The sequence below is a fragment of the Glycine soja genome, chromosome 7, assembly GCF_004193775.1.
Source record: "Glycine soja cultivar W05 chromosome 7, ASM419377v2, whole genome shotgun sequence".
NCBI classification, from domain to species: domain Eukaryota; kingdom Viridiplantae; phylum Streptophyta; class Magnoliopsida; order Fabales; family Fabaceae; genus Glycine; species Glycine soja.
The window spans coordinates 8085130-8094737 of NC_041008.1; positions in this window are offsets into that span (position 1 = coordinate 8085130).

Sequence of the window (9608 nt, forward strand, 5' to 3'; positions counted from 1 at the left end):
TTATTTCTACTTCGGATGCAGTAGGTGTATGCTTTTAAAAGCAGCAGTAAAATAATCCTTTTGGAAATTACCATGTCAACACAATTTTAGATCGTGTAATTCATCTTGCTCTCTTGATTAGTTGATTACTTACTATGCAGAATTCCTTCACCTTGTCCGTAATGAAGTTGTTGAAATTATGCAGTAGCCTGTCCAAGTCTTGAATTCTGGGTGAGTGACTTGGTATTTTGTTAGATTGTGCTTGAAAGCTGCTTCTTTGTCTAAATACCAAAGTCAATTTGAACTTTTGCGCTAGAACTTTATATCTCCTTAATTATATTTCTTGCATACTCTTTATTTCAACTTTTTCTATTTTAAAACATTAGCTCTCAACTCCAACTGGCCTAGCTTAGTTGTCATTTACTTTTAATCTCCAACTTGAACTTTATTTTAAGTTTGAGTCTTCTTTTTTTTATGTACAATGAAAGCGATAAGATTTAAATTTAGGACATCATGTAAATTACCTAAATTTTCTATCACTAGACTAAATCTAGTGAGTTATTTTAAATTTGAGCTTATGATATTATATATTTATATTCATTTATCTTCTAACTTGTGCTTTTTTTCTTGAGTCTCAAAAATCTAAGGTCTACAATATCTTCTTCATTTAGCAACCAATGTAGTACTTTTTATTTCTACTCATTCATTTGTAAAAAAAAAAAAAAATCATTTAAGGGGGAGATTTAGATCTTAGCATTTTTTTTAATTAATTAGGTTAAGTCGTGAAATAGGTTTAATTCCCAACAATAGCATCTAGTGTCCACTGTACATCGAACTTCTTTCAGGGAACAATTACAGCTCTCAATTCTGGTTTGAAAATGTTTAAAAACCAAAGTACTTAAATAATATCAATATTTTTATAACTAATTATAACTTAAACTTATTAATTTGGTTAAATTATATTTTAAATAGGTCATCTAATATATTTTGAGTTTTATTAAAATTAAAAATTTGGCGTTTTGGTTGATTATTAAATGAATGAATGAATGATACCCGTAATTATATGTTACCCCGTATTATTTTTTATTTAATTGAAAGAGCCAGACAAAGAAATAGAAAATATGACAAATTTAAATGAAAAAAAACTTTAAAATGAGTTTAATAAAATTAATTTTATCTCAAATTCAGTTTTATTAGAATAATTTATTTTAAATATACGTAATTATATTGATAAACATATTATACTTAAAAATTGACTCCATTAATTGTGCTTAAATTAAATAACTAGTTTATATTTGTTATTAATTAAATACCCTACAACAAATATATATTGATATATTACTTTGCCATATGGATCCGTAAATGCATGCCTAATAAATATTGTGACAATATGATACTTTGATTCCTTAATTTAGTTCTGTAAGAAATTGAAAATGTTAACTAGGTATAATTTTGACTCATAAAACACGAGGATAGTGATTTTGTTGTCAAATTACCATAAACGTTAACAAGTATTGTGAAAGGAGAAAATATCTTTGTTGATAAGAGCAGACATGGTAGATAAACCCGTCAGATCATTCTCCTTTAAATTTTCTATATTTGAATGTCTCTCAAAGTATTTGCAAAAGGGTATATACCTTTCCTACTGAAAAATTCTTGCATCAAAGTAAACTTACCTAGTCATTTACGGGTTCCTATTGGATGTAAAATGTGAATCAAACTCCACTATTCGTCCATACTTCATGATGACACTAAGTTGCCAAAGGATCCCATCCATATGTGCCCCCTAATCTTTTGGAGAATCTTTAGTTTATCATCATATAATATTCGATCTGTATTTTATATTTAAACAGAAAAATCAAACATAATAACTAAGGTATCTTAGTTCTTCCAAAGGTTCTTTCGTTCCATGAACACCCTTTTCAGGCGTGCACACAAAAGCTTTTTGATGATTTCCTCAGGTTAGATCGTTTATATATAAGATCTGTTCCTTTTTCAACAAAGAAATGATAACTACAGGAGCTGTATATCCAGTCAAATGACTCTCGTATATAAACCTGAAGCTTTATTTGAAGTTGGTATACATACATGCATATATATAAAATAAATTTTCAAAAAAATTATAAAATAATGTTTTGGGAAAAGCATTTGCATGAGTTATTGTATAAATGAATACTGATTATATTTTCATCAATAAGTTTTTGCTCATAAAAAAATCTATAAAAATATAATGATCCAACAAACATTAATTTCACGTATGTATATATATTATATATGCTAGAAATAAAATTTACTATTAAGAGTCAATTTAATCTCTAATTTTAAAGAAGTTTTTAAAAATTATATTTCATAGGAGAATGATCAACACTTAAATTTTGTCTTTAACTCCTTTTGCTTAAGCTGAACATAAGATATATTTATATATATATATATATATATATATATATATATATATATATATATATATATATATATATATCATAAACGTTTTCTGGTAACAATTACGTACACAAAATTTTTGAAGAGAATTGATTCCAAATATGAAACAAAACACACCCCACATTGGCATTAGTATCTATCCGGCTGGCCCCTCAAAGATACATGTTTTTCTCTGCACTCCAGCTTTGAGGCAATGAGGTTTGTTGGCTGCCCCTATTTTCCATTGAAAGAAGCTTTGATTGGATGTTTCACATATATGTTACATGGTCAACTTATGAGTGTGTTAGAGACCTTAGTAGTATATATGAATTGTCATATAAGTAATTACTACTTATGCAACAGATTATAATGAGAAAGATTTTAGGCCATTGTTGGTGGACATCATCACGTTTGAGTCTGACAAATGATTCTAGCTAGGTACGTAGAGCAATGTGCATCCTTAGATCAAGCCTAGTCCTTTCCTCCTCCTGTATAAAAGAATCGACCTCTTTGCGATAGCATGATGCCAGCATCTTCTCTATATGTAATGCAAATCCCAAAAATTAAACCTCATTAATTATTTTTGTAGTTTCATTCTAGTCGATTTAAGCATCGATCTTCTCCACGTACAAATTAAGTTTTTAAAGAAAGCTGATATGCAGCATGGTTCTATCTATGCAATACCAAGAAGAGTTAATATACATTCCAGACTATAATAGATTGAAAAAACAAACCATGGTCGCTAAATTTTAATTACTACCCAGTTTCATGCAACGTTAGAAACGAATCTTATATATTAAGAACTCTATCTTTTTCTAAAGAATAAAATGTTATTTATAACGCATGAGATGCACACTAAACTAATTTAATAAACTTCCTTTACCAGAGAGAGATGCATAATTGCCATTCCAATTAAGCTATGACCCTATATTGGATCCAATTAGGCTCTGACCCTAGCTATATTATAGCCATGCACATTTCTAAAAAGTGATTGCAAGTTTATTACAGCGATAATATAATTCTTATTCTCCTTTGTTTTTTTTAATGTATAACATAAGCAAAATAAACAGAAACCAAAAGGTTAAAACTATATATCAACTTGATCTTATATTATAAGACCATAATAAACTTTCACAAAATAGGACTACGGCTTGTTGTCGGATAAAATAATTAGTGCATTCTCTTTCAGTCAACTCCAAAACGGCTAGCTAGCTAGATAGGGATCTCGCTTTAGGTTAAATGAGATGATATATTAATAACAAACGCATGTAAACAATACTTAATACTTAAGGTTGTAATCAAAGAATTCCATTTTTGTTATTCTCAACCATTAATATTGACTTGAATTGAAAGGCAGTGGTACTATACTACTATAAATAAACTAATTATATTAAAATGCCACACTAATGAAAAAGGCTATGCATCTACTTGAGGGTTTAAAAGGCAAAACAAACCCTGTATTTTCTCAGGTAAAATATCAAGGCATTTGATGTAGCCATGTGTGTCAGAGGTATCCCCCTTTGCGGTATTTGGGATTTATTTAGTTGTCACTAACTATAGGCATATATGTTTTGCTTAGTTTGCACATATATAATATTAGCATGATTCACATGATCCGTTGCACAGGAACTTAGAACAATAATAATCCCCCATGAAAAGGGACTATAGCTAGAACCCCTATAGCCTTTACAAGTACTTAATGTGCTATTAGATAACTCCTATCCATAGGTTTGTTTTGTTTAATAATGTTTTTGTAAAAGATCGCTTTGCATTAATTCAACGGCAATCTTAATCAAAGAGGTCAGCTCCCAACATGCACAAGAAAAATTATGCTACATTAATTGTAATATTATTGAACTCTAGGAGCGTGTCTCTATACTCTCTTCGTCAAACAAATCAAAATCGTTGTTTGTGAACACTTTCTTATATCCATTTATGGATATACACTGTGCATTTTGTAGTGGCCAAATCAAAATATGAGTTCCATGTTCAGGAAATGTTAAAAAAAATGGCTTGAAGAAAAAGGTCTCCAACCATAGTATAATAACTACTGGACAAATTCATCGATAACTTCTTGCAGGGATACATGGAGAAATATGTTTATTCATATTCTTCAGAGAAGAACGTATTATTCCAACAAAAAAGAAAAATAATTGAATAGCAGACCATTAAAGCTTGATATGGAATTTAAGTTGATTAATTAATAGTTTATTTGTGAGAGTTTATTGTATTAAGATATATCACTTATAAGAGAGAAAAACTCCTTTCCAGTTTTGCAAGTTAAACACGGGTGTAATGGATCGAGGATGTGATGTTCTAGAGCTACTTTATATCCTGTAACAATTTTCATTATTAAAGAAAATATTGATTCTGACCTTCAATACATCAGAAGTGATTCGTTTATAATCACTTTTGGAATAAAAGTTTCCTATTACTCAATTTAGAAAAAAATTCGAACGGATTTAAAGTAAGAAAATATGTAAAATAAAAAAGAAGTTAATGATATTTTGTAAATTTAATTACTTTTAAATCAAGAATAAATATATAAATTATCATTTTTTTCATTTTATATATCTTCTCATTGTTTAGGATTCAAATTCATTTTGAACGTACATTAATAATGGCACCTTGCCCTGAGTTCGTAGGAAATTGATTTGAAAATATTTAGATCTTATTTGAATGAATTTCTTCGTAAATAGGTATAAGTGAAGGGAAAAAAATAAAAAATTATAAGTATTTGATCTTGTTTTTATAAAAATTCTCTAATCTAATTGTCTAAAAATTAAGGTATGTAAGTTGATTTTAACGTGTAAAGAAAGTTTAATTTTTTATTTTATTTTATTATAAGTATTTGTAAATTTGTCCAAACATGATTTTATTCTTGCTTATATAACTAAGTTATATATATTTCTCCATGCATGGAGCGCAATGAAGGCTATATATAATAGCATTATATAGTCGAACTAATTTTTAAATGTCACTAGTGATTCTTAACTTTCATTGCTCTGCAAATTCATTAATTACATGACTATGAGCTTCAGATTTTCTCTCTATCAGCAGCCCCTGTATATGTTGCTCCTTTTAAAAAAGGGCCAATTACAGATAAATGACGATTCGAGTAATTTGCAGGGACACTCAAAAAAGCGCAATTTTTTTTCATGAGCCAATTATTGAACTTTGATTATATGTATGTAGAGAATGTGACTTGCACTATCAAAATTATATTGTGCGATATGACAAACAACTGATGAAGAGCAAACCATATATTATAATAATTAGCTTGTGATTAGCTTCGACTAAAATCCAACAACATAAAGAGCACCATAAATGTGATATATATATACTTTTGATCGTTCAGCACAGTGATTGGCACTATCTATTAGAGATCACAAAAAGGAAAATTAAAACAATGTGATTAACTTATATGATCATCTACGATAATTCAATTTCTTTCTATCAATTTGCTGCCCCATATATGTATGTACGTGCCAACTCTAACATTGCCCTGAAAGGTTATGTGTAGCATTAATCCATGAATTAAGTTCTCTAGGATCATCAACACCACGTCCTATTGGAAATTTAGAATAATGCACATCCTACCGTTTAATTTTATTTCTTAAAAGTACTTTTCTCACGGCTACTTTCAACAAAGAGCACTTCAGAGAATCACAAATTGGTTGCAGTGCACCTACATTTAAATTTCCAAATTAAAGTTAATCACACATCATTGGTTAGAGAAAGAAAATCGGAGAGCTAAGAAATAATGGGTATCTGGGTCTCTCTTTGTCCCTCTTTCCAAACCCTAAACATTCTTTAGAATTAATAAATCTAGTTGTTTCTTACTAGTTCAAGCCGATTATCGAGTTACATATACTTCCACTATATGACAAAGGAATCTCAGTGGGCGCCATATATTCCACCATATTTTTCTCTTTAATTAGGAACCACTTAGAACAGTATGCATGTCACCTTGAAGCACCTGCATACATTCAAAACGTGATTAGACATTATTTTGTTGAAATTTGTCTTTAATTTCTTTCTGGTTGGATTTCAAATTAATATATATATATATATATATATATATATATATATATATATATATATATATATTTACAAATAAAAAAATGTTTAGTTTAATATTGGAGGTGTTATCAATGGGGACATATATATCGTCTGCATAATTGCAAGTTTAAATGCAAGATTGTTAATAAAACAGTTGTACAGTAAACAACTAAGTGAAACGCATGAATAATTGATAGGGATATATATTGAGATATTGCATCTTATTTGGATGACACACAAAATAGAATATGTAAGTAGTAGTGCGAAGAATTTCTTCTTCTTTTTTTTTACAAGAGTGAAAAGAATTTCTAGTTTCTTTTGCGTCACCAAATTATATTATAAATTGCGATGATTTAGGAAATAGCATGAGTGGATGATAAACTACAACTAAATGTGAAATGACATGCAAAAATTTTATTTGCTAAAATCGAATTTAATTTTATCCCTTGTATATATTTTAGATAAAGAATTAAAATTATATTTTGCTCAATTTTATTTTACAACCTTAAAAGTTATTTGAAATGATTTGCAATAATTTCTTTTTTAGAAAAAAAAACAGTTAGGTAAACATTACCAGGTTTAGAAAGCAAAACTAATTAATTAATGAGAACGAAAGTACAATTATTGAATTTTTGTTCCCATTTAACGAATCTTGTGTGAGAGTCGTGTCATCCAACTGGAAGAATAATTCTGAAGGAGGTTGAAATTAAGGTCCTCAATAATAACGGGTTAACTAAATGGTTGTAGCTTCTTCTTTTTGCTGAAAGCTAAATGGTTGTAGCTATTAACATTTTGATTAAAGCTTCATTTTTTTGTGTACATGCACCTTACAGTGAGGGCAATTTTTAAAATAAAAGCAATTAATAAAAAAATTAAACAAACAATTAAGAATGTTAATTAATATCCCCACCTTAATTAAATATACATTGTTGATAAAAGCAATTAAATCTAGATTGATGATTGATGCATCTTTATATCATGAGTTTAATTTATTTTTTAAAAATATATAAGAATGATAGTGGGAATTTATCCCCTATCGGAATTTGAAAAAAGTATGGAGAAAATTGAAGAAATTGGGCAACCCAAAAATCTGGTCTAAAGAAGAAGGACACGTGTTAGGACCATTTATTGGGCCACCCTTTTAAACTTGGATCTGGCCCATTGAGCTTCTTATTTTGGAGACATTTTTTATATTTTCTTTTAAGCCTTGGGGTCCACTTTTTCAAGCTTTGCTTACAGACAGGTCCTTAATGAAGTTTGGGAGAGGAACTACAGTATTGGAAAAAAAAAAGAAAAAGATTGGAATAAAAAGAAATTGAAATACAGAATATTTCTTAATCAAATTATTTTTACATATGCTCATCTCATATTAATTGAACTGTTAACATGGAACAGATTTTATGCATTTCATATGCATTGGAAAGTTCAAATAATTTTTATTTAGTGGTATATATTTAGTTGTATTATCACATCCATGATTTTAAATTACGGTTGCACTGTGATGAGTCAAAAAATCTTTACATTACAAAAGAAATATGACTGATGCAATTGTAATTATGATCATAATGTGGTTACAATGAGTTGAAATATCTTAACTACGTTTCCACAATTACGATTAAAGAACGATATTTAAAACCAACTCACATCACATTCCTTATGTTTTCATTGTAATATTATATGAACATGATAAAAATTTCTCCTTATCATTGTGCTATACTGCAGCTATGTGGCTTCAAATAAGACCCGTATGATGCTCCTTTTTCCAAACAATTTTTTATATGTTGAAAAAAATATTATTGTTCAATGGAATAGACCATGATTAAGATATATTAAGATAATATATGTGTAAGTTTTTGTTGACACGCTTAAATATTTAAATTAGGTCCCTCGTACTGCTACTCTTCTCTGTAGAGATTTACAAACGGTTTTAGTATATAGAAAAGTTTAGGATTAGAAATATATCAATAAGTTGAGGTTGAATTGTTGAAAGAATAATTAGATCGATATGACAATATTTTGTGATTTGTTGTATATAGATCAACTAGAAAAACAAATAAAAGTTAAACTAACTCAAATTGAAGCCCAACAGACCAAAAAATGGTTTCTATGTGCCTCTTAAAACTGCTGTAGTGCTGTACTATACACTAAACCACTTCGATTTTTTTTTTTATTCTTTTAATAGGAATAGATAGCAATAACTCGACCACCTTGGTTAACTATGTTCTTATTTTGCTGAAAGTTATCTGTTGGGGGACATGCATCTCCTATAGTAACAGGAGCTTAATAATGGACAAATTCACCACTCTCTATGACACAAGGATCAGATTTTAAACTTCAGGTTCATAAGTTCGTGGTAAATACTATTGTCACCTGGGAATAATTTTCCCTCGTCATTAGTTATTAATTTGTTGATTTAACATGTTCATATTTGATTTTTATTATTATTTAGCATATTTTGATTTAACATGTTCATATTTTGTCTTTTTTTTTTTAATTTAGCATATTGGATCTTGTCAAATTGACTTCTGTGCTATTTGGAAATAGGTGGACCAACCCGTTTCCATTAATCCTCAACATTATGAAAGAGTTACTGCAGAGTTGAAGGTTCCATAATCTAAAGTTACTTTCACCAAATTGAGCAAGCTTTTAAAAATTAAGGGGGATTTTATTTAAATTTGTATTTATTTATTTGCAGACACACTGTCTCTGGCTGCAAATGTTCTTCTTAAATGCAACCTACTAGATCAGAATTCTGATTTTGACGAGTGTGCACAAGCCTTTGGAGATCTTAGAGAATTGGTGCCTTGAAGATGTAGTTACTTTCATGGACCCGGAAAATCTCGATGCTGATGCAAAAGTTCAAAGTCTATATGATGAATATTTATGGCTAGCCAGGTTTTTAATAGTTTTATTGGTTTGCCATCGTTAAACTACCACACTTAGAAGTGGGCTTATGACCCAAACTACCAAATATATATTAACAGTTATCATCTTTTTTATTTGCAACCCTGATTCAAAACTTTATGAGCCATCTTTCCACCGTTTAGTCCACCCTACACTTGACAAGGTAAAAAGAAGTTATATCGTGCATGTAATGAAATTCATTTCTTATTGGATTAACTATGTTTTTTAATTTCAAAACTTTTTCA